Source organism: Salmo trutta, unplaced genomic scaffold, assembly GCF_901001165.1.
Source record: "Salmo trutta unplaced genomic scaffold, fSalTru1.1, whole genome shotgun sequence".
Classification (NCBI taxonomy): domain Eukaryota; kingdom Metazoa; phylum Chordata; class Actinopteri; order Salmoniformes; family Salmonidae; genus Salmo; species Salmo trutta.
Window position 1 is genome coordinate 1 of NW_021823103.1, and position 26491 is coordinate 26491.

Below are 26491 nucleotides of genomic sequence, written 5' to 3' on the forward strand. Positions count from 1 at the left end.
GGCACGCTTTTCATCCGGACGTGAAAATACTGCCCCCTACCCAAGAGAGGTTAAAGGGCTCTATAAATGTGCTCTTCAGACATAGCAGCAAAACAAATAATGTGTTGAGACAGGAAGAAAAAGCAATGTGATATAAACGAAGGACTCAAAAGGAAAAATGAAAAAGAAGAGACCGAAATGAACGGGAGCTTAGCAGGCTTAGGTAACAGATGGCAAAGTGTGGGGTCTTTGACATTGAAGGGTAGCGTGGCCGAGTGGTCTAAGGCGCTGGATTTAGGCTCCAGTCTCTCTGGAGGCGTGGGTTCGAATCCCACTGCTGCCATCATTCTTGTTTTTTGTGCACATCTTCAGTGTGGTCAATGAAAACTTTGGTAGCATTTCGATATTCAAACAAGGGAAATAACACCGCTGGCATCTTTAGCACTAAATTGCCTTAACTACCTCGTCCTGTGCTATAGCGGTGACCCTCCTACCAGTTGGCCGAGATACACCTTTCTGAGCTTGTTAAAGGGCACTACAAATGTGATCTTCAGACAAAGCAGCAAAAACAAATGGTGTGTTGACACAGGAAGAAAAAGCAACGTGATATAAATGAAGAATACAAAAGGAAGAAGGAGAAAAATGTTGTGTGACGTCAAACCCACGAGTGCAGAACACAATGAATTAGCAGTACATTGCCTTAACTAACTCGTCGTCTGCTGTAGCGGTGGCCACGCATACCAGTTGGCTGAGATCTGCCTCTCTGAGCTTGTTAAAACTTCTTATGGGCATGTGGGACTGTAGCGTCCCACCTGGCCAACATCCGGTGAAATTGCAGAGCGCGAATTTCAAATGACAGAAATATAAATATTTAACATTCATGAAAATACAAGTATTATACATCAAAATAAAGCTTAACTTCTTGTTAATCCAGCCGCTGTGTCAGATTTCAAAAAGGCTTTACGGCGAAAGCACACCATGCGATTAATTGAGGACAGCGCCCCGCATACAAAAACATGAAAAAATAATTCAACCAGGCAGGTGCGACACGAAAGTCAGAAATAGCGATATAATAAATGCCTTACCTTTGAAGATCTTCTTCTGTTGGCACTCCAAAAGGTCCCAGTTACATCACAAAGGGTCCTTTTGTTCGATAAAGTCCTTCTTTATAGCCATAAAAACTCAGTTTAGCTGGCGCGCTTCATTCAATAATCCACCGGTTTCCCTGCTTCAAAATGCATACAAAATGAATCCCAAACGTTACCAATAAACTTATCCAAACAAGTCCAACAACGTTTATAATCAAACCTCAGGTACCCTTATACGCAAAGAAATGATCAAATTTAATACGGAGAAAAGTATGTTCATTACCGGAGAGAAATAACAAAGAACGCGCTTTCACCCACGCGCATGGAAACACTTCAGCCAAAATGGGAGCCACTTAGAAAAACTACAACTTCTAGCTCATTTTTCCAAAAACCAGCCTGAAACTCTTTCTGTTGACATCTAGTTGAAGCCCTAGGAACTGCAATCTGGGAGGACTTCGCCTCATAATAAACATGAAAGCCATTGGAAACAGTGGAAGGCTGAAAATTATTATTTTTTGGGATGGTTTGTCCTTGGGGTTTTGCCTGTCTTATCAGTTGTGTTATACACACAGACATCATGTTATCAGTTTTAGAAACTTTAGAGTGTTTCCTATCCAAATCTACCAATTATATGCATATCCTAGCTTCTGGGCCTGAGTAACAGGCAGTTTACTTTGGGCACGCTTTTCATCCGGACGTGAAAATACTGCCCCCTACCCAAGAGAGGTTAAAGGGCTCTATAAATGTGCTCTTCAGACATAGCAGCAAAACAAATAATGTGTTGAGACAGGAAGAAAAAGCAATGTGATATAAACGAAGGACTCAAAAGGAAAAATGAAAAAGAAGAGACCGAAATGAACGGGAGCTTAGCAGGCTTAGGTAACAGATGGCAAAGTGTGGGGTTGTTGACATTGAAGGGTAGCGTGGCCGAGTGGTCTAAGGCGCTGGATTTAGGCTCCAGTCTCTCTGGAGGCGTGGGTTCGAATCCCACTGCTGCCATCATTCTTGTTTTTTGTGCACATCTTCAGTGTGGTCAATGAAAACTTTGGTAGCATTTCGATATTAAAACAAGGGAAATAACACCGCTGGCATCTTTAGCACTAAATTGCCTTAACTACCTCGTCCTGTGCTATAGCGGTGGCCCTCCTACCAGTTGGCCGAGATACACCTTTCTGAGCTTGTTAAAGGGCACTACAAATGTGATCTTCAGACAAAGCAGCAAAAACAAATGGTGTGTTGACACAGGAAGAAAAAGCAACGTGATATAAATGAAGAATACAAAAGGAAGAAGGAGAAAAATGTTGTGTGACGTCAAACCCACGAGTGCAGAACACAATGAATTAGCAGTACATTGCCTTAACTAACTCGTCGTCTGCTGTAGCGGTGGCCACGCATACCAGTTGGCTGAGATCTGCCTCTCTGAGCTTGTTAAAACTTCTTATGGGCATGTGGGACTGTAGCGTCCCACCTGGCCAACATCCGGTGAAATTGCAGAGCGCGAATTTCAAATGACAGAAATATAAATATTTAACATTCATGAAAATACAAGTATTATACATCAAAATAAAGCTTAACTTCTTGTTAATCCAGCCGCTGTGTCAGATTTCAAAAAGGCTTTACGGAGAAAGCACACCATGCGATTAATTGAGGACAGCGCCCCGCATACAAAAACATGAAAAAAGAATTCAACCAGGCAGGTGCGACACGAAAGTCAGAAATAGCGATATAATAAATGCCTTACCTTTGAAGATCTTCTTCTGTTGGCACTCCAAAAGGTCCCAGTTACATCACAAAGGGTCCTTTTGTTCGATAAAGTCCTTCTTTATAGCCATAAAAACTCAGTTTAGCTGGCGCGCTTCATTCAATAATCCACCGGTTTCCCTGCTTCAAAATGCATACAAAATGAATCCCAAACGTTACCAATAAACTTATCCAAACAAGTCCAACAACGTTTATAATCAAACCTCAGGTACCCTTATACGCAAAGAAATGATCAAATTTAATACGGAGAAAAGTATGTTCATTACCGGAGAGAAATAACAAAGAACAGCGCTTTCACCCACGCGCATGGAAACACTTCAGCCAAAATGGGAGCCACTTAGAAAAACTACAACCTCTAGCTCATTTTTCCAAAAACCAGCCTGAAACTCTTTCTGTTGACATCTAGTTGAAGCCCTAGGAACTGCAATCTGGGAGGACTTCGCCTCATAATAAACATGAAAGCCATTGGAAACAGTGGAAGGCTGAAAATTATTATTTTTTGGGATGGTTTGTCCTTGGGGTTTTGCCTGTCTTATCAGTTGTGTTATACACACAGACATCATGTTATCAGTTTTAGAAACTTTAGAGTGTTTCCTATCCAAATCTACCAATTATATGCATATCCTAGCTTCTGGGCCTGAGTAACAGGCAGTTTACTTTGGGCACGCTTTTCATCCGGACGTGAAAATACTGCCCCCTACCCAAGAGAGGTTAAAGGGCTCTATAAATGTGCTCTTCAGACATAGCAGCAAAACAAATAATGTGTTGAGACAGGAAGAAAAAGCAATGTGATATAAACGAAGGACTCAAAAGGAAAAATGAAAAAGAAGAGACCTGAAGTAAACGGGAGCTTAGCAGGCTTAGGTAACAGATGGCAAAGTGTGGGGTTGTTGACATTGAAGGGTAGCGTGGCCGAGTGGTCTAAGGCGCTGGATTTAGGCTCCAGTCTCTCTGGAGGCGTGGGTTCGAATCCCACTGCTGCCATCATTCTTGTTTTTTGTGCACATCTTCAGTGTGGTCAATGAAAACTTTGGTAGCATTTCGATATTCAAACAAGGGAAATAACACCGCTGGCATCTTTAGCACTAAATTGCCTTAACTACCTCGTCCTGTGCTATAGCGGTGGCCCTCCTACCAGTTGGCCGAGATACACCTTTCTGAGCTTGTTAAAGGGCACTACAAATGTGATCTTCAGACAAAGCAGCAAAAACAAATGGTGTGTTGACACAGGAAGACAAAGCAACGTGATATAAATGAAGAATACAAAAGGAAGAAGGAGAAAAATGTTGTGTGACGTCAAACCCACGAGTGCAGAACACAATGAATTAGCAGTACATTGCCTTAACTAACTCGTCCTCTGCTGTAGCGGTGGCCACGCATACCAGTTGGCTGAGATCTGCCTCTCTGAGCTTGTTAAAACTTCTTATGGGCATGTGGGACTGTAGCGTCCCACCTGGCCAACATCCGGTGAAATTGCAGAGCGCGAATTTCAAATGACAGAAATATAAATATTTAACATTCATGAAAATACAAGTATTATACATCAAAATAAAGCTTAACTTCTTGTTAATCCAGCCGCTGTGTCAGATTTCAAAAAGGCTTTACGGCGAAAGCACACCATGCGATTAATTGAGGACAGCGCCCCGCATACAAAAACATGAAAAAATAATTCAACCAGGCAGGTGCGACACGAAAGTCAGAAATAGCGATATAATAAATGCCTTACCTTTGAAGATCTTCTTCTGTTGGCACTCCAAAAGGTCCCAGTTACATCACAAAGGGTCCTTTTGTTCGATAAAGTCCTTCTTTATAGCCATAAAAACTCAGTTTAGCTGGCGCGCTTCATTCAATAATCCACCGGTTTCCCTGCTTCAAAATGCATACAAAATGAATCCCAAACGTTACCAATAAACTTATCCAAACAAGTCCAACAACGTTTATAATCAAACCTCAGGTACCCTTATACGCAAAGAAATGATCAAATTTAAGACGGAGAAAAGTATGTTCATTACCGGAGAGAAATAACAAAGAACACGCTTTCACCCACGCGCATGGAAACACTTCAGCCAAAATGGGAGCCACTTAGAAAAACTACAACTTCTAGCTCATTTTTCCAAAAACCAGCCTGAAACTCTTTCTGTTGACATCTAGTTGAAGCCCTAGGAACTGCAATCTGGGAGGACTTCGCCTCATAATAAACATGAAAGCCATTGCAAACAGTGGAAGGCTGAAAATTATTATTTTTTGGGATGGTTTGTCCTTGGGGTTTTGCCTGTCTTATCAGTTGTGTTATACACACAGACATCATGTTATCAGTTTTAGAAACTTTAGAGTGTTTCCTATCCAAATCTACCAATTATATGCATATCCTAGCTTCTGGGCCTGAGTAACAGGCAGTTTACTTTGGGCACGCTTTTCATCCGGACGTGAAAATACTGCCCCCTACCCAAGAGAGGTTAAAGGGCTCTATAAATGTGCTCTTCAGACATAGCAGCAAAACAAATAATGTGTTGAGACAGGAAGAAAAAGCAATGTGATATAAACGAAGGACTCAAAAGGAAAAATGAAAAAGAAGAGACTGAAATGAACGGGAGCTTAGCAGGCTTAGGTAACAGATGGCAAAGTGTGGGGTTGTTGACATTGAAGGGTAGCGTGGCCGAGTGGTCTAAGGCGCTGGATTTAGGCTCCAGTCTCTCTGGAGGCGTGGGTTCGAATCCCACTGCTGCCATCATTCTTGTTTTTTGTGCACATCTTCAGTGTGGTCAATGAAAACTTTGGTAGCATTTCGATATTCAAACAAGGGAAATAACACCGCTGGCATCTTTAGCACTAAATTGCCTTAACTACCTCGTCCTGTGCTATAGCGGTGGCCCTCCTACCAGTTGGCCGAGATACACCTTTCTGAGCTTGTTAAAGGGCACTACAAATGTGATCTTCAGACAAAGCAGCAAAAACAAATGGTGTGTTGACACAGGAAGAAAAAGCAACGTGATATAAATGAAGAATACAAAAGGAAGAAGGAGAAAAATGTTGTGTGACGTCAAACCCACGAGTGCAGAACACAATGAATTAGCAGTACATTGCCTTAACTAACTCGTCGTCTGCTGTAGCGGTGGCCACGCATACCAGTTGGCTGAGATCTGCCTCTCTGAGCTTGTTAAAACTTCTTATGGGCATGTGGGACTGTAGCGTCCCACCTGGCCAACATCCGGTGAAATTGCAGAGCGCGAATTTCAAATGACAGAAATATAAATATTTAACATTCATGAAAATACAAGTATTATACATCAAAATAAAGCTTAACTTCTTGTTAATCCAGCCGCTGTGTCAGATTTCAAAAAGGCTTTACGGCGAAAGCACACCATGCGATTAATTGAGGACAGCGCCCCGCATACAAAAACATGAAAAAAGAATTCAACCAGGCAGGTGCGACACGAAAGTCAGAAATAGCGATATAATAAATGCCTTACCTTTGAAGATCTTCTTCTGTTGGCACTCCAAAAGGTCCCAGTTACATCACAAAGGGTCCTTTTGTTCGATAAAGTCCTTCTTTATAGCCATAAAAACTCAGTTTAGCTGGCGCGCTTCATTCAATAATCCACCGGTTTCCCTGCTTCAAAATGCATACAAAATGAATCCCAAACGTTACCAATAAACTTATCCAAACAAGTCCAACAACGTTTATAATCAAACCTCAGGTACCCTTATACGCAAAGAAATGATCAAATTTAAGACGGAGAAAAGTATGTTCATTACCGGAGAGAAATAACAAAGAACACGCTTTCACCCACGCGCATGGAAACACTTCAGCCAAAATGGGAACCACTTAGAAAAACTACAACTTCTAGCTCATTTTTCCAAAAACCAGCCTGAAACTCTTTCTGTTGACATCTAGTTGAAGCCCTAGGAACTGCAATCTGGGAGGACTTCGCCTCATAATAAACATGAAAGCCATTGCAAACAGTGGAAGGCTGAAAATTATTATTTTTTGGGATGGTTTGTCCTTGGGGTTTTGCCTGTCTTATCAGTTGTGTTATACACACAGACATCATGTTATCAGTTTTAGAAACTTTAGAGTGTTTCCTATCCAAATCTACCAATTATATGCATATCCTAGCTTCTGGGCCTGAGTAACAGGCAGTTTACTTTGGGCACGCTTTTCATCCGGACGTGAAAATACTGCCCCCTACCCAAGAGAGGTTAACCTGTTACATCTAGGGGGCAGTAATTTCACGGCTGGATAAAAAACGTACCCGATTTAATCTGATTATTAGTCCTGCCCAGAAACTGGAATATGCATATAATTATTAGCTTTGGAGAGAAAACACTCCAAAGTTTCTGAAACTGTTTGAATGGTGTCTGTGAGTATAACAGAACTCCTATGGCAGGCAAAAACCTGAGATGCTTCTGTTCAGGAAGTACCCTGTCTGAACATTTCTTGCCCTTCTTTATTATCTCTGTCGTTTACAAAGGATCTCTGCTCTTACGTGACACTTGTCACGTCAACAATGGAGTCTCACAGCCCGGGAAAAACAGGAATGATGTCATTCAAAGCCCTGGCTGAAGCACACGAGAGCAAATGCTGAGTGGTCAGTCAATGGACTAAGCCTTAGGCGCGTGACACGCCCCGCCCCCGGCTTTTGGTTTTTTCCTCAGTTTACAGACAGGCAGATTCCCGGTCGGAATATTATCGCTTCTCTACGAGATAAATTGCATAAATATTGGTTTTAAACAGCGGTTGACATGCTTCGAAGTACGGTAATGGAATATTTCGAAATTTTTTGTCATATTTTGCGTCATGCTCGTGGCCGAGATTTAGCGTTGGGATAGTGTCTAGAACGCACGAACAAAACGTCGCTGTTTGGATATAACGATGGATTATTTGGGACCAAACCTACATTTGTTATTGAAGTAGAAGTCCTGGCAGTGTATTCTGATGAAGAACAAGCAAGGTAAGAACATTTTTCTTATAGGAAATGTGATTTTGGTGAAGGCTACACTGGGTGGGTGTCTAAATAGCTAGCCCTGTAACGCCGGGCTATGTACTTACATTATTGCAAAATGTGCTTCATCCGAAAAGCTATTTTAAAATCGGACATATCGAGTGCATAGAGGAGTTCTGTATCTATAATTCTTAAAATAATTGTTATGCTTTTTGTGAACGTTTATCGTGAGTAATTTAGTAGTAAATTCAACGGAAGTTTGCCGGGGGGTTATGCGTTTTCTGAACGTCACATGCTAATGCGAAAGCTGTTTTTTGATATAAATATGAACTTGATTGAACAGACATGCATGTATTGTATAACACAATGTCCTAGGTGTGTCATCTGATGAAGATCATCAAAGGTTAGTGCTGCATTTAGCTGTGGTTTGGGTTTATGTGACATGATATGCTAGCTTGAAAAAAAGCTGTCTGATTTTTCTGGCTGGGCACTCTGCTGACATAATCTAATGTTTTGCTTTCGTTGTAAAGCCTTTTTGAAATCGGACAGTGGGTTAGATTAACGAGATTCTTGTCTTTAAATAGCTGTAAAATAGTCATATGTTTGAGAAATTAGTCATAGTACGTTTCGAAGAGACTGAAATGAACGGGAGCTTAGCAGGCTTAGGTAACAGATGGCAAAGTGTGGGGTTGTTGACATTGAAGGGTAGCGTGGCCGAGTGGTCTAAGGCGCTGGATTTAGGCTCCAGTCTCTCTGGAGGCGTGGGTTCGAATCCCACTGCTGCCATCATTCTTGTTTTTTGTGCACATCTTCAGTGTGGTCAATGAAAACTTTGGTAGCATTTCGATATTCAAACAAGGGAAATAACACCGCTGGCATCTTTAGCACTAAATTGCCTTAACTACCTCGTCCTGTGCTATAGCGGTGGCCCTCCTACCAGTTGGCCGAGATACACCTTTCTGAGCTTGTTAAAGGGCACTACAAATGTGATCTTCAGACAAAGCAGCAAAAACAAATGGTGTGTTGACACAGGAAGAAAAAGCAACGTGATATAAATGAAGAATACAAAAGGAAGAAGGAGAAAAATGTTGTGTGACGTCAAACCCACGAGTGCAGAACACAATGAATTAGCAGTACATTGCCTTAACTAACTCGTCGTCTGCTGTAGCGGTGGCCACGCATACCAGTTGGCTGAGATCTGCCTCTCTGAGCTTGTTAAAACTTCTTATGGGCATGTGGGACTGTAGCGTCCCACCTGGCCAACATCCGGTGAAATTGCAGAGCGCGAATTTCAAATGACAGAAATATAAATATTTAACATTCATGAAAATACAAGTATTATACATCAAAATAAAGCTTAACTTCTTGTTAATCCAGCCGCTGTGTCAGATTTCAAAAAGGCTTTACGGCGAAAGCACACCATGCGATTAATTGAGGACAGCGCCCCGCATACAAAAACATGAAAAAAGAATTCAACCAGGCAGGTGCGACACGAAAGTCAGAAATAGCGATATAATAAATGCCTTACCTTTGAAGATCTTCTTCTGTTGGCACTCCAAAAGGTCCCAGTTACATCACAAAGGGTCCTTTTGTTCGATAAAGTCCTTCTTTATAGCCATAAAAACTCAGTTTAGCTGGCGCGCTTCATTCAATAATCCACCGGTTTCCCTGCTTCAAAATGCATACAAAATGAATCCCAAACGTTACCAATAAACTTATCCAAACAAGTCCAACAACGTTTATAATCAAACCTCAGGTACCCTTATACGCAAAGAAATGATCAAATTTAATACGGAGAAAAGTATGTTCATTACCGGAGAGAAATAACAAAGAACGCGCTTTCACCCACGCGCATGGAAACACTTCAGCCAAAATGGGAGCCACTTAGAAAAACTACAACTTCTAGCTCATTTTTCCAAAAACCAGCCTGAAACTCTTTCTGTTGACATCTAGTTGAAGCCCTAGGAACTGCAATCTGGGAGGACTTCGCCTCATAATAAACATGAAAGCCATTGCAAACAGTGGAAGGCTGAAAATTATTATTTTTTGGGATGGTTTGTCCTTGGGGTTTTGCCTGTCTTATCAGTTGTGTTATACACACAGACATCATGTTATCAGTTTTAGAAACTTTAGAGTGTTTCCTATCCAAATCTACCAATTATATGCATATCCTAGCTTCTGGGCCTGAGTAACAGGCAGTTTACTTTGGGCACGCTTTTCATCCGGACGTGAAAATACTGCCCCCTACCCAAGAGAGGTTAAAGGGCTCTATAAATGTGCTCTTCAGACATAGCAGCAAAACAAATAATGTGTTGAGACAGGAAGAAAAAGCAATGTGATATAAACGAAGGACTCAAAAGGAAAAATGAAAAAGAAGAGACTGAAATGAACGGGAGCTTAGCAGGCTTAGGTAACAGATGGCAAAGTGTGGGGTTGTTGACATTGAAGGGTAGCGTGGCCGAGTGGTCTAAGGCGCTGGATTTAGGCTCCAGTCTCTCTGGAGGCGTGGGTTCGAATCCCACTGCTGCCATCATTCTTGTTTTTTGTGCACATCTTCAGTGTGGTCAATGAAAACTTTGGTAGCATTTCGATATTCAAACAAGGGAAATAACACCGCTGGCATCTTTAGCACTAAATTGCCTTAACTACCTCGTCCTGTGCTATAGCGGTGGCCCTCCTACCAGTTGGCCGAGATACACCTTTCTGAGCTTGTTAAAGGGCACTACAAATGTGATCTTCAGACAAAGCAGCAAAAACAAATGGTGTGTTGACACAGGAAGAAAAAGCAACGTGATATAAATGAAGAATACAAAAGGAAGAAGGAGAAAAATGTTGTGTGACGTCAAACCCACGAGTGCAGAACACAATGAATTAGCAGTACATTGCCTTAACTAACTCGTCGTCTGCTGTAGCGGTGGCCACGCATACCAGTTGGCTGAGATCTGCCTCTCTGAGCTTGTTAAAACTTCTTATGGGCATGTGGGACTGTAGCGTCCCACCTGGCCAACATCCGGTGAAATTGCAGAGCGCGAATTTCAAATGACAGAAATATAAATATTTAACATTCATGAAAATACAAGTATTATACATCAAAATAAAGCTTAACTTCTTGTTAATCCAGCCGCTGTGTCAGATTTCAAAAAGGCTTTACGGCGAAAGCACACCATGCGATTAATTGAGGACAGCGCCCCGCATACAAAAACATGAAAAAAGAATTCAACCAGGCAGGTGCGACACGAAAGTCAGAAATAGCGATATAATAAATGCCTTACCTTTGAAGATCTTCTTCTGTTGGCACTCCAAAAGGTCCCAGTTACATCACAAAGGGTCCTTTTGTTCGATAAAGTCCTTCTTTATAGCCATAAAAACTCAGTTTAGCTGGCGCGCTTCATTCAATAATCCACCGGTTTCCCTGCTTCAAAATGCATACAAAATGAATCCCAAACGTTACCAATAAACTTATCCAAACAAGTCCAACAACGTTTATAATCAAACCTCAGGTACCCTTATACGCAAAGAAATGATCAAATTTAATACGGAGAAAAGTATGTTCATTACCGGAGAGAAATAACAAAGAACACGCTTTCACCCACGCGCATGGAAACACTTCAGCCAAAATGGGAGCCACTTAGAAAAACTACAACTTCTAGCTCATTTTTCCAAAAACCAGCCTGAAACTCTTTCTGTTGACATCTAGTTGAAGCCCTAGGAACTGCAATCTGGGAGGACTTCGCCTCATAATAAACATGAAAGCCATTGCAAACAGTGGAAGGCTGAAAATTATTATTTTTTGGGATGGTTTGTCCTTGGGGTTTTGCCTGTCTTATCAGTTGTGTTATACACACAGACATCATGTTATCAGTTTTAGAAACTTTAGAGTGTTTCCTATCCAAATCTACCAATTATATGCATATCCTAGCTTCTGGGCCTGAGTAACAGGCAGTTTACTTTGGGCACGCTTTTCATCCGGACGTGAAAATACTGCCCCCTACCCAAGAGAGGTTAAAGGGCTCTATAAATGTGCTCTTCAGACATAGCAGCAAAACAAATAATGTGTTGAGACAGGAAGAAAAAGCAATGTGATATAAACGAAGGACTCAAAAGGAAAAATGAAAAAGAAGAGACTGAAATGAACGGGAGCTTAGCAGGCTTAGGTAACAGATGGCAAAGTGTGGGGTTGTTGACATTGAAGGGTAGCGTGGCCGAGTGGTCTAAGGCGCTGGATTTAGGCTCCAGTCTCTCTGGAGGCGTGGGTTCGAATCCCACTGCTGCCATCATTCTTGTTTTTTGTGCACATCTTCAGTGTGGTCAATGAAAACTTTGGTAGCATTTCGATATTCAAACAAGGGAAATAACACCGCTGGCATCTTTAGCACTAAATTGCCTTAACTACCTCGTCCTGTGCTATAGCGGTGGCCCTCCTACCAGTTGGCCGAGATACACCTTTCTGAGCTTGTTAAAGGGCACTACAAATGTGATCTTCAGACAAAGCAGCAAAAACAAATGGTGTGTTGACACAGGAAGAAAAAGCAACGTGATATAAATGAAGAATACAAAAGGAAGAAGGAGAAAAATGTTGTGTGACGTCAAACCCACGAGTGCAGAACACAATGAATTAGCAGTACATTGCCTTAACTAACTCGTCGTCTGCTGTAGCGGTGGCCACGCATACCAGTTGGCTGAGATCTGCCTCTCTGAGCTTGTTAAAACTTCTTATGGGCATGTGGGACTGTAGCGTCCCACCTGGCCAACATCCGGTGAAATTGCAGAGCGCGAATTTCAAATGACAGAAATATAAATATTTAACATTCATGAAAATACAAGTATTATACATCAAAATAAAGCTTAACTTCTTGTTAATCCAGCCGCTGTGTCAGATTTCAAAAAGGCTTTACGGCGAAAGCACACCATGCGATTAATTGAGGACAGCGCCCCGCATACAAAAACATGAAAAAAGAATTCAACCAGGCAGGTGCGACACGAAAGTCAGAAATAGCGATATAATAAATGCCTTACCTTTGAAGATCTTCTTCTGTTGGCACTCCAAAAGGTCCCAGTTACATCACAAAGGGTCCTTTTGTTCGATAAAGTCCTTCTTTATAGCCATAAAAACTCAGTTTAGCTGGCGCGCTTCATTCAATAATCCACCGGTTTCCCTGCTTCAAAATGCATACAAAATGAATCCCAAACGTTACCAATAAACTTATCCAAACAAGTCCAACAACGTTTATAATCAAACCTCAGGTACCCTTATACGCAAAGAAATGATCAAATTTAATACGGAGAAAAGTATGTTCATTACCGGAGAGAAATAACAAAGAACACGCTTTCACCCACGCGCATGGAAACACTTCAGCCAAAATGGGAGCCACTTAGAAAAACTACAACTTCTAGCTCATTTTTCCAAAAACCAGCCTGAAACTCTTTCTGTTGACATCTAGTTGAAGCCCTAGGAACTGCAATCTGGGAGGACTTCGCCTCATAATAAACATGAAAGCCATTGCAAACAGTGGAAGGCTGAAAATTATTATTTTTTGGGATGGTTTGTCCTTGGGGTTTTGCCTGTCTTATCAGTTGTGTTATACACACAGACATCATGTTATCAGTTTTAGAAACTTTAGAGTGTTTCCTATCCAAATCTACCAATTATATGCATATCCTAGCTTCTGGGCCTGAGTAACAGGCAGTTTACTTTGGGCACGCTTTTCATCCGGACGTGAAAATACTGCCCCCTACCCAAGAGAGGTTAAAGGGCTCTATAAATGTGCTCTTCAGACATAGCAGCAAAACAAATAATGTGTTGAGACAGGAAGAAAAAGCAATGTGATATAAACGAAGGACTCAAAAGGAAAAATGAAAAAGAAGAGACTGAAATGAACGGGAGCTTAGCAGGCTTAGGTAACAGATGGCAAAGTGTGGGGTTGTTGACATTGAAGGGTAGCGTGGCCGAGTGGTCTAAGGCGCTGGATTTAGGCTCCAGTCTCTCTGGAGGCGTGGGTTCGAATCCCACTGCTGCCATCATTCTTGTTTTTTGTGCACATCTTCAGTGTGGTCAATGAAAACTTTGGTAGCATTTCGATATTCAAACAAGGGAAATAACACCGCTGGCATCTTTAGCACTAAATTGCCTTAACTACCTCGTCCTGTGCTATAGCGGTGGCCCTCCTACCAGTTGGCCGAGATACACCTTTCTGAGCTTGTTAAAGGGCACTACAAATGTGATCTTCAGACAAAGCAGCAAAAACAAATGGTGTGTTGACACAGGAAGAAAAAGCAACGTGATATAAATGAAGAATACAAAAGGAAGAAGGAGAAAAATGTTGTGTGACGTCAAACCCACGAGTGCAGAACACAATGAATTAGCAGTACATTGCCTTAACTAACTCGTCGTCTGCTGTAGCGGTGGCCACGCATACCAGTTGGCTGAGATCTGCCTCTCTGAGCTTGTTAAAACTTCTTATGGGCATGTGGGACTGTAGCGTCCCACCTGGCCAACATCCGGTGAAATTGCAGAGCGCGAATTTCAAATGACAGAAATATAAATATTTAACATTCATGAAAATACAAGTATTATACATCAAAATAAAGCTTAACTTCTTGTTAATCCAGCCGCTGTGTCAGATTTCAAAAAGGCTTTACGGCGAAAGCACACCATGCGATTAATTGAGGACAGCGCCCCGCATACAAAAACATGAAAAAAGAATTCAACCAGGCAGGTGCGACACGAAAGTCAGAAATAGCGATATAATAAATGCCTTACCTTTGAAGATCTTCTTCTGTTGGCACTCCAAAAGGTCCCAGTTACATCACAAAGGGTCCTTTTGTTCGATAAAGTCCTTCTTTATAGCCATAAAAACTCAGTTTAGCTGGCGCGCTTCATTCAATAATCCACCGGTTTCCCTGCTTCAAAATGCATACAAAATGAATCCCAAACGTTACCAATAAACTTATCCAAACAAGTCCAACAACGTTTATAATCAAACCTCAGGTACCCTTATACGCAAAGAAATGATCAAATTTAATACGGAGAAAAGTATGTTCATTACCGGAGAGAAATAACAAAGAACACGCTTTCACCCACGCGCATGGAAACACTTCAGCCAAAATGGGAGCCACTTAGAAAAACTACAACTTCTAGCTCATTTTTCCAAAAACCAGCCTGAAACTCTTTCTGTTGACATCTAGTTGAAGCCCTAGGAACTGCAATCTGGGAGGACTTCGCCTCATAATAAACATGAAAGCCATTGCAAACAGTGGAAGGCTGAAAATTATTATTTTTTGGGATGGTTTGTCCTTGGGGTTTTGCCTGTCTTATCAGTTGTGTTATACACACAGACATCATGTTATCAGTTTTAGAAACTTTAGAGTGTTTCCTATCCAAATCTACCAATTATATGCATATCCTAGCTTCTGGGCCTGAGTAACAGGCAGTTTACTTTGGGCACGCTTTTCATCCGGACGTGAAAATACTGCCCCCTACCCAAGAGAGGTTAAAGGGCTCTATAAATGTGCTCTTCAGACATAGCAGCAAAACAAATAATGTGTTGAGACAGGAAGAAAAAGCAATGTGATATAAACGAAGGACTCAAAAGGAAAAATGAAAAAGAAGAGACTGAAATGAACGGGAGCTTAGCAGGCTTAGGTAACAGATGGCAAAGTGTGGGGTTGTTGACATTGAAGGGTAGCGTGGCCGAGTGGTCTAAGGCGCTGGATTTAGGCTCCAGTCTCTCTGGAGGCGTGGGTTCGAATCCCACTGCTGCCATCATTCTTGTTTTTTGTGCACATCTTCAGTGTGGTCAATGAAAACTTTGGTAGCATTTCGATATTCAAACAAGGGAAATAACACCGCTGGCATCTTTAGCACTAAATTGCCTTAACTACCTCGTCCTGTGCTATAGCGGTGGCCCTCCTACCAGTTGGCCGAGATACACCTTTCTGAGCTTGTTAAAGGGCACTACAAATGTGATCTTCAGACAAAGCAGCAAAAACAAATGGTGTGTTGACACAGGAAGAAAAAGCAACGTGATATAAATGAAGAATACAAAAGGAAGAAGGAGAAAAATGTTGTGTGACGTCAAACCCACGAGTGCAGAACACAATGAATTAGCAGTACATTGCCTTAACTAACTCGTCGTCTGCTGTAGCGGTGGCCACGCATACCAGTTGGCTGAGATCTGCCTCTCTGAGCTTGTTAAAACTTCTTATGGGCATGTGGGACTGTAGCGTCCCACCTGGCCAACATCCGGTGAAATTGCAGAGCGCGAATTTCAAATGACAGAAATATAAATATTTAACATTCATGAAAATACAAGTATTATACATCAAAATAAAGCTTAACTTCTTGTTAATCCAGCCGCTGTGTCAGATTTCAAAAAGGCTTTACGGCGAAAGCACACCATGCGATTAATTGAGGACAGCGCCCCGCATACAAAAACATGAAAAAAGAATTCAACCAGGCAGGTGCGACACGAAAGTCAGAAATAGCGATATAATAAATGCCTTACCTTTGAAGATCTTCTTCTGTTGGCACTCCAAAAGGTCCCAGTTACATCACAAAGGGTCCTTTTGTTCGATAAAGTCCTTCTTTATAGCCATAAAAACTCAGTTTAGCTGGCGCGCTTCATTCAATAATCCACCGGTTTCCCTGCTTCAAAATGCATACAAAATGAATCCCAAACGTTACCAATAAACTTATCCAAACAAGTCCAACAACGTTTATAATCAAACCTCAGGTACCCTTATACGCAAAGAAATGATCAAATTTAATACGGAGAAAAGTATGTTCATTACCGGAGAGAAATAACAAAGAACACGCTTTCACCCACGCGCATGGAAACACTTCAGCCAAAATGGGAGCCACTTAGAAAAACTACAACTTCTAGCTCATTTTTCCAAAAACCAGCCTGAAACTCTTTCTGTTGACATCTAGTTGAAGCCCTAGGAACTGCAATCTGGGAGGACTTCGCCTCATAATAAACATGAAAGCCATTGCAAACAGTGGAAGGCTGAAAATTATTATTTTTTGGGATGGTTTGTCCTTGGGGTTTTGCCTGTCTTATCAGTTGTGTTATACACACAGACATCATGTTATCAGTTTTAGAAACTTTAGAGTGTTTCCTATCCAAATCTACCAATTATATGCATATCCTAGCTTCTGGGCCTGAGTAACAGGCAGTTTACTTTGGGCACGCTTTTCATCCGGACGTGAAAATACTGCCCCCTACCCAAGAGAGGTTAAAGGGCTCTATAAATGTGCTCTTCAGACATAGCAGCAAAACAAATAATGTGTTGAGACAGGAAGAAAAAGCAATGTGATATAAACGAAGGACTCAAAAGGAAAAATGAAAAAGAAGAGACTGAAATGAACGGGAGCTTAGCAGGCTTAGGTAACAGATGGCAAAGTGTGGGGTTGTTGACATTGAAGGGTAGCGTGGCCGAGTGGTCTAAGGCGCTGGATTTAGGCTCCAGTCTCTCTGGAGGCGTGGGTTCGAATCCCACTGCTGCCATCATTCTTGTTTTTTGTGCACATCTTCAGTGTGGTCAATGAAAACTTTGGTAGCATTTCGATATTCAAACAAGGGAAATAACACCGCTGGCATCTTTAGCACTAAATTGCCTTAACTACCTCGTCCTGTGCTATAGCGGTGGCCCTCCTACCAGTTGGCCGAGATACACCTTTCTGAGCTTGTTAAAGGGCACTACAAATGTGATCTTCAGACAAAGCAGCAAAAACAAATGGTGTGTTGACACAGGAAGAAAAAGCAACGTGATATAAATGAAGAATACAAAAGGAAGAAGGAGAAAAATGTTGTGTGACGTCAAACCCACGAGTGCAGAACACAATGAATTAGCAGTACATTGCCTTAACTAACTCGTCGTCTGCTGTAGCGGTGGCCACGCATACCAGTTGGCTGAGATCTGCCTCTCTGAGCTTGTTAAAACTTCTTATGGGCATGTGGGACTGTAGCGTCCCACCTGGCCAACATCCGGTGAAATTGCAGAGCGCGAATTTCAAATGACAGAAATATAAATATTTAACATTCATGAAAATACAAGTATTATACATCAAAATAAAGCTTAACTTCTTGTTAATCCAGCCGCTGTGTCAGATTTCAAAAAGGCTTTACGGCGAAAGCACACCATGCGATTAATTGAGGACAGCGCCCCGCATACAAAAACATGAAAAAAGAATTCAACCAGGCAGGTGCGACACGAAAGTCAGAAATAGCGATATAATAAATGCCTTACCTTTGAAGATCTTCTTCTGTTGGCACTCCAAAAGGTCCCAGTTACATCACAAAGGGTCCTTTTGTTCGATAAAGTCCTTCTTTATAGCCATAAAAACTCAGTTTAGCTGGCGCGCTTCATTCAATAATCCACCGGTTTCCCTGCTTCAAAATGCATACAAAATGAATCCCAAACGTTACCAATAAACTTATCCAAACAAGTCCAACAACGTTTATAATCAAACCTCAGGTACCCTTATACGCAAAGAAATGATCAAATTTAATACGGAGAAAAGTATGTTCATTACCGGAGAGAAATAACAAAGAACACGCTTTCACCCACGCGCATGGAAACACTTCAGCCAAAATGGGAGCCACTTAGAAAAACTACAACTTCTAGCTCATTTTTCCAAAAACCAGCCTGAAACTCTTTCTGTTGACATCTAGTTGAAGCCCTAGGAACTGCAATCTGGGAGGACTTCGCCTCATAATAAACATGAAAGCCATTGCAAACAGTGGAAGGCTGAAAATTATTATTTTTTGGGATGGTTTGTCCTTGGGGTTTTGCCTGTCTTATCAGTTGTGTTATACACACAGACATCATGTTATCAGTTTTAGAAACTTTAGAGTGTTTCCTATCCAAATCTACCAATTATATGCATATCCTAGCTTCTGGGCCTGAGTAACAGGCAGTTTACTTTGGGCACGCTTTTCATCCGGACGTGAAAATACTGCCCCCTACCCAAGAGAGGTTATGGTGTCTGTGAGTATAACAGAACTCCTATGGCAGGCAAAAACCTGAGATGCTTCTGTTCAGGAAGTACCCTGTCTGAACATTTCTTGCCCTTCTTTATTATCTCTGTCGTTTACAAAGGATCTCTGCTCTTACGTGACACTTGTCACGTCAACAATGGAGTCTCACAGCCCGGGAAAAACAGGAATGATGTCATTCAAGCCCTGGCTGAAGCACACGAGAGCAAATGCTGAGTGGTCAGTCAATGGACTAAGCCTTAGGCGCGTGACACGCCCCGCCCCCGGCTTTTGGTTTTTTCCTCAGTTTACAGACAGGCAGATTCCCCGGTCGGAATATTATCGCTTCTCTACGAGATAAATTGCATAAATATTGGTTTTAAACAGCGGTTGACATGCTTCGAAGTACGGTAATGGAATATTTCGAAATTTTTTGTCATATTTTGCGTCATGCTCGTGGCCGAGATTTAGCGTTGGGATAGTGTCTAGAACGCACGAACAAAACGTCGCTGTTTGGATATAACGATGGATTATTTGGGACCAAACCTACATTTGTTATTGAAGTAGAAGTCCTGGCAGTGTATTCTGATGAAGAACAAGCAAGGTAAGAACATTTTCTTATAGGAAATGTGATTTTGGTGAAGGCTACACTGGGTGGGTGTCTAAATAGCTAGCCCTGTAACGCCGGGCTATGTACTTACATTATTGCAAAATGTGCTTCATCCGAAAAGCTATTTTAAAATCGGACATATCGAGTGCATAGAGGAGTTCTGTATCTATAATTCTTAAAATAATTGTTATGCTTTTTGTGAACGTTTATCGTGAGTAATTTAGTAAAATCACCGGAAGTGTTCGGTGGGAATGCTAGTTCTGAACGTCACATGCTAATGTAAAAAGCTGGTTTTTGATATAAATATGAACTTGATTGAACAGACATGCATGTATTGTATAACACAATGTCCTAGGTGTGTCATCTGATGAAGATCATCAAAGGTTAGTGCTGCAGGGCTCTATAAATGTGCTCTTCAGACATAGCAGCAAAACAAATAATGTGTTGAGACAGGAAGAAAAAGCAATGTGATATAAACGAAGGACTCAAAAGGAAAAATGAAAAAGAAGAGACTGAAATGAACGGGAGCTTAGCAGGCTTAGGTAACAGATGGCAAAGTGTGGGGTTGTTGACATTGAAGGGTAGCGTGGCCGAGTGGTCTAAGGCGCTGGATTTAGGCTCCAGTCTCTCTGGAGGCGTGGGTTCGAATCCCACTGCTGCCATCATTCTTGTTTTTTGTGCACATCTTCAGTGTGGTCAATGAAAACTTTGGTAGCATTTCGATATTCAAACAAGGGAAATAACACCGCTGGCATCTTTAGCACTAAATTGCCTTAACTACCTCGTCCTGTGCTATAGCGGTGGCCCTCCTACCAGTTGGCCGAGATACACCTTTCTGAGCTTGTTAAAGGGCACTACAAATGTGATCTTCAGACAAAGCAGCAAAAACAAATGGTGTGTTGACACAGGAAGAAAAAGCAACGTGATATAAATGAAGAATACAAAAGGAAGAAGGAGAAAAATGTTGTGTGACGTCAAACCCACGAGTGCAGAACACAATGAATTAGCAGTACATTGCCTTAACTAACTCGTCGTCTGCTGTAGCGGTGGCCACGCATACCAGTTGGCTGAGATCTGCCTCTCTGAGCTTGTTAAAACTTCTTATGGGCATGTGGGACTGTAGCGTCCCACCTGGCCAACATCCGGTGAAATTGCAGAGCGCGAATTTCAAATGACAGAAATATAAATATTTAACATTCATGAAAATACAAGTATTATACATCAAAATAAAGCTTAACTTCTTGTTAATCCAGCCGCTGTGTCAGATTTCAAAAAGGCTTTACGGCGAAAGCACACCATGCGATTAATTGAGGACAGCGCCCCGCATACAAAAACATGAAAAAAGAATTCAACCAGGCAGGTGCGACACGAAAGTCAGAAATAGCGATATAATAAATGCCTTACCTTTGAAGATCTTCTTCTGTTGGCACTCCAAAAGGTCCCAGTTACATCACAAAGGGTCCTTTTGTTCGATAAAGTCCTTCTTTATAGCCATAAAAACTCAGTTTAGCTGGCGCGCTTCATTCAATAATCCACCGGTTTCCCTGCTTCAAAATGCATACAAAATGAATCACAAACGTTACCAATAAACTTATCCAAACAAGTCCAACAACGTTTATAATCAAACCTCAGGTACCCTTATACGCAAAGAAATGATCAAATTTAAGACGGAGAAAAGTATGTTCATTACCGGAGAGAAATAACAAAGAACACGCTTTCACCCACGCGCATGGAAACACTTCAGCCAAAATGGGAGCCACTTAGAAAAACTACAACTTCTAGCTCATTTTTCCAAAAACCAGCCTGAAACTCTTTCTGTTGACATCTAGTTGAAGCCCTAGGAACTGCAATCTGGGAGGACTTCGCCTCATAATAAACATGAAAGCCATTGCAAACAGTGGAAGGCTGAAAATTATTATTTTTTGGGATGGTTTGTCCTTGGGGTTTTGCCTGTCTTATCAGTTGTGTTATACACACAGACATCATGTTATCAGTTTTAGAAACTTTAGAGTGTTTCCTATCCAAATCTACCAATTATATGCATATCCTAGCTTCTGGGCCTGAGTAACAGGCAGTTTACTTTGGGCACGCTTTTCATCCGGACGTGAAAATACTGCCCCCTACCCAAGAGAGGTTAAAGGGCTCTATAAATGTGCTCTTCAGACATAGCAGCAAAACAAATAATGTGTTGAGACAGGAAGAAAAAGCAATGTGATATAAACGAAGGACTCAAAAGGAAAAATGAAAAAGAAGAGACTGAAATGAACGGGAGCTTAGCAGGCTTAGGTAACAGATGGCAAAGTGTGGGGTTGTTGACATTGAAGGGTAGCGTGGCCGAGTGGTCTAAGGCGCTGGATTTAGGCTCCAGTCTCTCTGGAGGCGTGGGTTCGAATCCCACTGCTGCCATCATTCTTGTTTTTTGTGCACATCTTCAGTGTGGTCAATGAAAACTTTGGTAGCATTTCGATATTCAAACAAGGGAAATAACACCGCTGGCATCTTTAGCACTAAATTGCCTTAACTACCTCGTCCTGTGCTATAGCGGTGGCCCTCCTACCAGTTGGCCGAGATACACCTTTCTGAGCTTGTTAAAGGGCACTACAAATGTGATCTTCAGACAAAGCAGCAAAAACAAATGGTGTGTTGACACAGGAAGAAAAAGCAACGTGATATAAATGAAGAATACAAAAGGAAGAAGGAGAAAAATGTTGTGTGACGTCAAACCCACGAGTGCAGAACACAATGAATTAGCAGTACATTGCCTTAACTAACTCGTCGTCTGCTGTAGCGGTGGCCACGCATACCAGTTGGCTGAGATCTGCCTCTCTGAGCTTGTTAAAACTTCTTATGGGCATGTGGGACTGTAGCGTCCCACCTGGCCAACATCCGGTGAAATTGCAGAGCGCGAATTTCAAATGACAGAAATATAAATATTTAACATTCATGAAAATACAAGTATTATACATCAAAATAAAGCTTAACTTCTTGTTAATCCAGCCGCTGTGTCAGATTTCAAAAAGGCTTTACGGCGAAAGCACACCATGCGATTAATTGAGGACAGCGCCCCGCATACAAAAACATGAAAAAATAATTCAACCAGGCAGGTGCGACACGAAAGTCAGAAATAGCGATATAATAAATGCCTTACCTTTGAAGATCTTCTTCTGTTGGCACTCCAAAAGGTCCCAGTTACATCACAAAGGGTCCTTTTGTTCGATAAAGTCCTTCTTTATAGCCATAAAAACTCAGTTTAGCTGGCGCGCTTCATTCAATAATCCACCGGTTTCCCTGCTTCAAAATGCATACAAAATGAATCCCAAACGTTACCAATAAACTTATCCAAACAAGTCCAACAACGTTTATAATCAAACCTCAGGTACCCTTATACGCAAAGAAATGATCAAATTTAAGACGGAGAAAAGTATGTTCATTACCGGAGAGAAATAACAAAGAACACGCTTTCACCCACGCGCATGGAAACACTTCAGCCAAAATGGGAACCACTTAGAAAAACTACAACTTCTAGCTCATTTTTCCAAAAACCAGCCTGAAACTCTTTCTGTTGACATCTAGTTGAAGCCCTAGGAACTGCAATCTGGGAGGACTTCGCCTCATAATAAACATGAAAGCCATTGCAAACAGTGGAAGGCTGAAAATTATTATTTTTTGGGATGGTTTGTCCTTGGGGTTTTGCCTGTCTTATCAGTTGTGTTATACACACAGACATCATGTTATCAGTTTTAGAAACTTTAGAGTGTTTCCTATCCAAATCTACCAATTATATGCATATCCTAGCTTCTGGGCCTGAGTAACAGGCAGTTTACTTTGGGCACGCTTTTCATCCGGACGTGAAAATACTGCCCCCTACCCAAGAGAGGTTAAAGGGCTCTATAAATGTGCTCTTCAGACATAGCAGCAAAACAAATAATGTGTTGAGACAGGAAGAAAAAGCAATGTGATATAAACGAAGGACTCAAAAGGAAAAATGAAAAAGAAGAGACCTGAAATGAACGGGAGCTTAGCAGGCTTAGGTAACAGATGGCAAAGTGTGGGGTTGTTGACATTGAAGGGTAGCGTGGCCGAGTGGTCTAAGGCGCTGGATTTAGGCTCCAGTCTCTCTGGAGGCGTGGGTTCGAATCCCACTGCTGCCATCATTCTTGTTTTTTGTGCACATCTTCAGTGTGGTCAATGAAAACTTTGGTAGCATTTCGATATTCAAACAAGGGAAATAACACCGCTGGCATCTTTAGCACTAAATTGCCTTAACTACCTCGTCCTGTGCTATAGCGGTGGCCCTCCTACCAGTTGGCCGAGATACACCTTTCTGAGCTTGTTAAAGGGCACTACAAATGTGATCTTCAGACAAAGCAGCAAAAACAAATGGTGTGTTGACACAGGAAGAAAAAGCAACGTGATATAAATGAAGAATACAAAAGGAAGAAGGAGAAAAATGTTGTGTGACGTCAAACCCACGAGTGCAGAACACAATGAATTAGCAGTACATTGCCTATGGCTCTCTTGTTGAAACAGGCCCTGACGATTATTTTATACAACGTTTGACATGTTTGAACGAACCTAACTAATAGCAAACAGTCATTTTGCGTTAGCCAGGTGCCGCGCACGGATCACATTTGATTACAGCCTTAGGACGCGCTAACAACAGGAAGCTAATGGAACATAAAGCATGGACTTTTTCGACCGAAAATACATTTGTCATGGACCTGGGATATCGGGAAGTGCTTTCTGATGAAGACAACTAAAGGTGAGGGATTATTGGCGATATTATACAATATCAGATGTGATTTGCAATTGTTCAAAGATGGCGCCGAGCTAGGCTTTCGAGCTCATTTTCTGGGTACGCATCCCCTTTGATCTCAAAGTGTGATTACCCTGTAAAGTTAATTTAAAATCTGTTATGACAGGTGTTTTCAAGAGATATTCATCTATAAATCTTAGATTGACAATATAAAAAAAAAAATCGTTTCGAATAGTAATTTATAAAATTGTAGCCTAACTCGTCCTCTGTTGTAGCGGTGGCCACGCATACCAGTTGGCTGAGATCTGCCTCTCTGAGCTTGTTAAAACTTCTTATGGGCATGTGGGACTGTAGCGTCCCACCTGGCCAACATCCGGTGAAATTGCAGAGCGCGAATTTCAAATGACAGAAATATAAATATTTAACATTCATGAAAATACAAGTATTATACATCAAAATAAAGCTTAACTTCTTGTTAATCCAGCCGCTGTGTCAGATTTCAAAAAGGCTTTACGGCGAAAGCACACCATGCGATTAATTGAGGACAGCGCCCCGCATACAAAAACATGAAAAAAGAATTCAACCAGGCAGGTGCGACACGAAAGTCAGAAATAGCGATATAATAAATGCCTTACCTTTGAAGATCTTCTTCTGTTGGCACTCCAAAAGGTCCCAGTTACATCACAAAGGGTCCTTTTGTTCGATAAAGTCCTTCTTTATAGCCATAAAAACTCAGTTTAGCTGGCGCGCTTCATTCAATAATCCACCGGTTTCCCTGCTTCAAAATGCATACAAAATGAATCCCAAACGTTACCAATAAACTTATCCAAACAAGTCCAACAACGTTTATAATCAAACCTCAGGTACCCTTATACGCAAAGAAATGATCAAATTTAAGACGGAGAAAAGTATGTTCATTACCGGAGAGAAATAACAAAGAACGCGCTTTCACCCACGCGCATGGAAACACTTCAGCCAAAATGGGAGCCACTTAGAAAAACTACAACTTCTAGCTCATTTTTCCAAAAACCAGCCTGAAACTCTTTCTGTTGACATCTAGTTGAAGCCCTAGGAACTGCAATCTGGGAGGACTTCGCCTCATAATAAACATGAAAGCCATTGGAAACAGTGGAAGGCTGAAAATTCTTATTTTTTGGGATGGTTTGTCCTTGGGGTTTTGCCTGTCCTATCAGTTGTGTTATACACACAGACATCATGTTATCAGTTTTAGAAACTTTAGAGTGTTTCCTATCCAAATCTACCAATTATATGCATATCCTAGCTTCTGGGCCTGAGTAACAGGCAGTTTACTTTGGGCACGCTTTTCATCCGGACGTGAAAATACTGCCCCCTACCCAAGAGAGGTTAAAGGGCTCTATAAATGTGCTCTTCAGACATAGCAGCAAAACAAATAATGTGTTGAGACAGGAAGAAAAAGCAATGTGATATAAACGAAGGACTCAAAAGGAAAAATGAAAAAGAAGAGACCGAAATGAATGGGAGCTTAGCAGGCTTAAGTAACAGATGGCAAAGTGTGGGGGTCGTTGACATTGAAGGGTAGCGTGGCCGAGTGGTCTAAGGTGCTGGATTTAGGCTCCAGTCTCTCTGGAGGCGTGGGTTTGAATCCCACTGCTGCCATCATTCTTGTTTTTTGTGCACATCTTCAGTGTGGTCAATGAAAACTTTGGTAGCATTTCGATATTAAAACAAGGGAAATAACACCGCTGGCATCTTTAGCACTAAATTGCCTTAACTACCTCGTCCCGTGCTATAGCGGTGGCCCTCCTACCAGTTGGCCGAGATACACCTTTCTGAGCTTGTTAAAGGGCACTACAAATGTGATCTTCAGACAAAGCAACAAAAACAAATGGTGTGTTGACACAGGAAGACAAAGCAACGTGATATAAATGAAGAATACAAAAGGAAGAAGGAGAAAAATGTTGTGTGACGTCAAACCCACGAGTGCAGAACACAATGAATTAGCAGTACATTGCCTTAACTAACTCGTCCTCTGCTGTAGCGGTGGCCACGCATACCAGTTGGCTGAGATCTGCCTCTCTGAGCTTGTTAAAACTTCTTATGGGCATGTGGGATTGTAGCATCCCACCTGGCCAACATCCGGTGAAATTGCAGAGCGCGAATTTCAAATGACAGAAATATAAATATTTAACATTCATGAAAATACAAGTATTATACATCAAAATAAAGCTTAACTTCTTGTTAATCCAGCCGCTGTGTCAGATTTCAAAAAGGCTTTACGGCGAAAGCACACCATGCGATTAATTGAGGACAGCGCCCCGCATACAAAAACATGAAAAAAGAATTCAACCAGGCAGGTGCGACACGAAAGTCAGAAATAGCGATATAATAAATGCCTT

The 26491-nt window shown here is 41.6% G+C and overlaps 14 non-coding genes across 14 annotated transcripts; all 14 read left to right on the forward strand.

Moving 5' to 3' along the window:
- Positions 1 to 240: 240 nt before the first annotated feature.
- Positions 241 to 322, forward strand: trnal-uag (transfer RNA leucine (anticodon UAG)). Its single transcript has one exon. It is a non-coding gene; the product is annotated as a tRNA-Leu (tRNA).
- A 1662-nt stretch (positions 323 to 1984) lies between these two features.
- Positions 1985 to 2066, forward strand: trnal-uag (transfer RNA leucine (anticodon UAG)). Its single transcript has one exon. It is a non-coding gene; the product is annotated as a tRNA-Leu (tRNA).
- Positions 2067 to 3730: 1664 nt separating this feature from the next.
- trnal-uag (transfer RNA leucine (anticodon UAG)) lies at positions 3731 to 3812 on the forward strand. The gene has a single exon. It is a non-coding gene; the product is annotated as a tRNA-Leu (tRNA).
- A 1662-nt stretch (positions 3813 to 5474) lies between these two features.
- trnal-uag (transfer RNA leucine (anticodon UAG)) lies at positions 5475 to 5556 on the forward strand. The gene has a single exon. It is a non-coding gene; the product is annotated as a tRNA-Leu (tRNA).
- Positions 5557 to 8475: 2919 nt separating this feature from the next.
- trnal-uag (transfer RNA leucine (anticodon UAG)) lies at positions 8476 to 8557 on the forward strand. The gene has a single exon. It is a non-coding gene; the product is annotated as a tRNA-Leu (tRNA).
- Positions 8558 to 10219: 1662 nt separating this feature from the next.
- trnal-uag (transfer RNA leucine (anticodon UAG)) lies at positions 10220 to 10301 on the forward strand. Its single transcript has one exon. It is a non-coding gene; the product is annotated as a tRNA-Leu (tRNA).
- A 1662-nt stretch (positions 10302 to 11963) lies between these two features.
- trnal-uag (transfer RNA leucine (anticodon UAG)) lies at positions 11964 to 12045 on the forward strand. Its single transcript has one exon. It is a non-coding gene; the product is annotated as a tRNA-Leu (tRNA).
- Positions 12046 to 13707: 1662 nt separating this feature from the next.
- trnal-uag (transfer RNA leucine (anticodon UAG)) lies at positions 13708 to 13789 on the forward strand. The gene has a single exon. It is a non-coding gene; the product is annotated as a tRNA-Leu (tRNA).
- Positions 13790 to 15451: 1662 nt separating this feature from the next.
- Positions 15452 to 15533, forward strand: trnal-uag (transfer RNA leucine (anticodon UAG)). The gene has a single exon. It is a non-coding gene; the product is annotated as a tRNA-Leu (tRNA).
- A 1662-nt stretch (positions 15534 to 17195) lies between these two features.
- trnal-uag (transfer RNA leucine (anticodon UAG)) lies at positions 17196 to 17277 on the forward strand. The gene has a single exon. It is a non-coding gene; the product is annotated as a tRNA-Leu (tRNA).
- Positions 17278 to 19937: 2660 nt separating this feature from the next.
- Positions 19938 to 20019, forward strand: trnal-uag (transfer RNA leucine (anticodon UAG)). Its single transcript has one exon. It is a non-coding gene; the product is annotated as a tRNA-Leu (tRNA).
- Positions 20020 to 21681: 1662 nt separating this feature from the next.
- Positions 21682 to 21763, forward strand: trnal-uag (transfer RNA leucine (anticodon UAG)). Its single transcript has one exon. It is a non-coding gene; the product is annotated as a tRNA-Leu (tRNA).
- Positions 21764 to 23426: 1663 nt separating this feature from the next.
- On the forward strand, positions 23427 to 23508 carry trnal-uag (transfer RNA leucine (anticodon UAG)). The gene has a single exon. It is a non-coding gene; the product is annotated as a tRNA-Leu (tRNA).
- Positions 23509 to 25669: 2161 nt separating this feature from the next.
- trnal-uag (transfer RNA leucine (anticodon UAG)) lies at positions 25670 to 25751 on the forward strand. The gene has a single exon. It is a non-coding gene; the product is annotated as a tRNA-Leu (tRNA).
- The last annotated feature ends 740 nt before the right edge of the window (positions 25752 to 26491 follow it).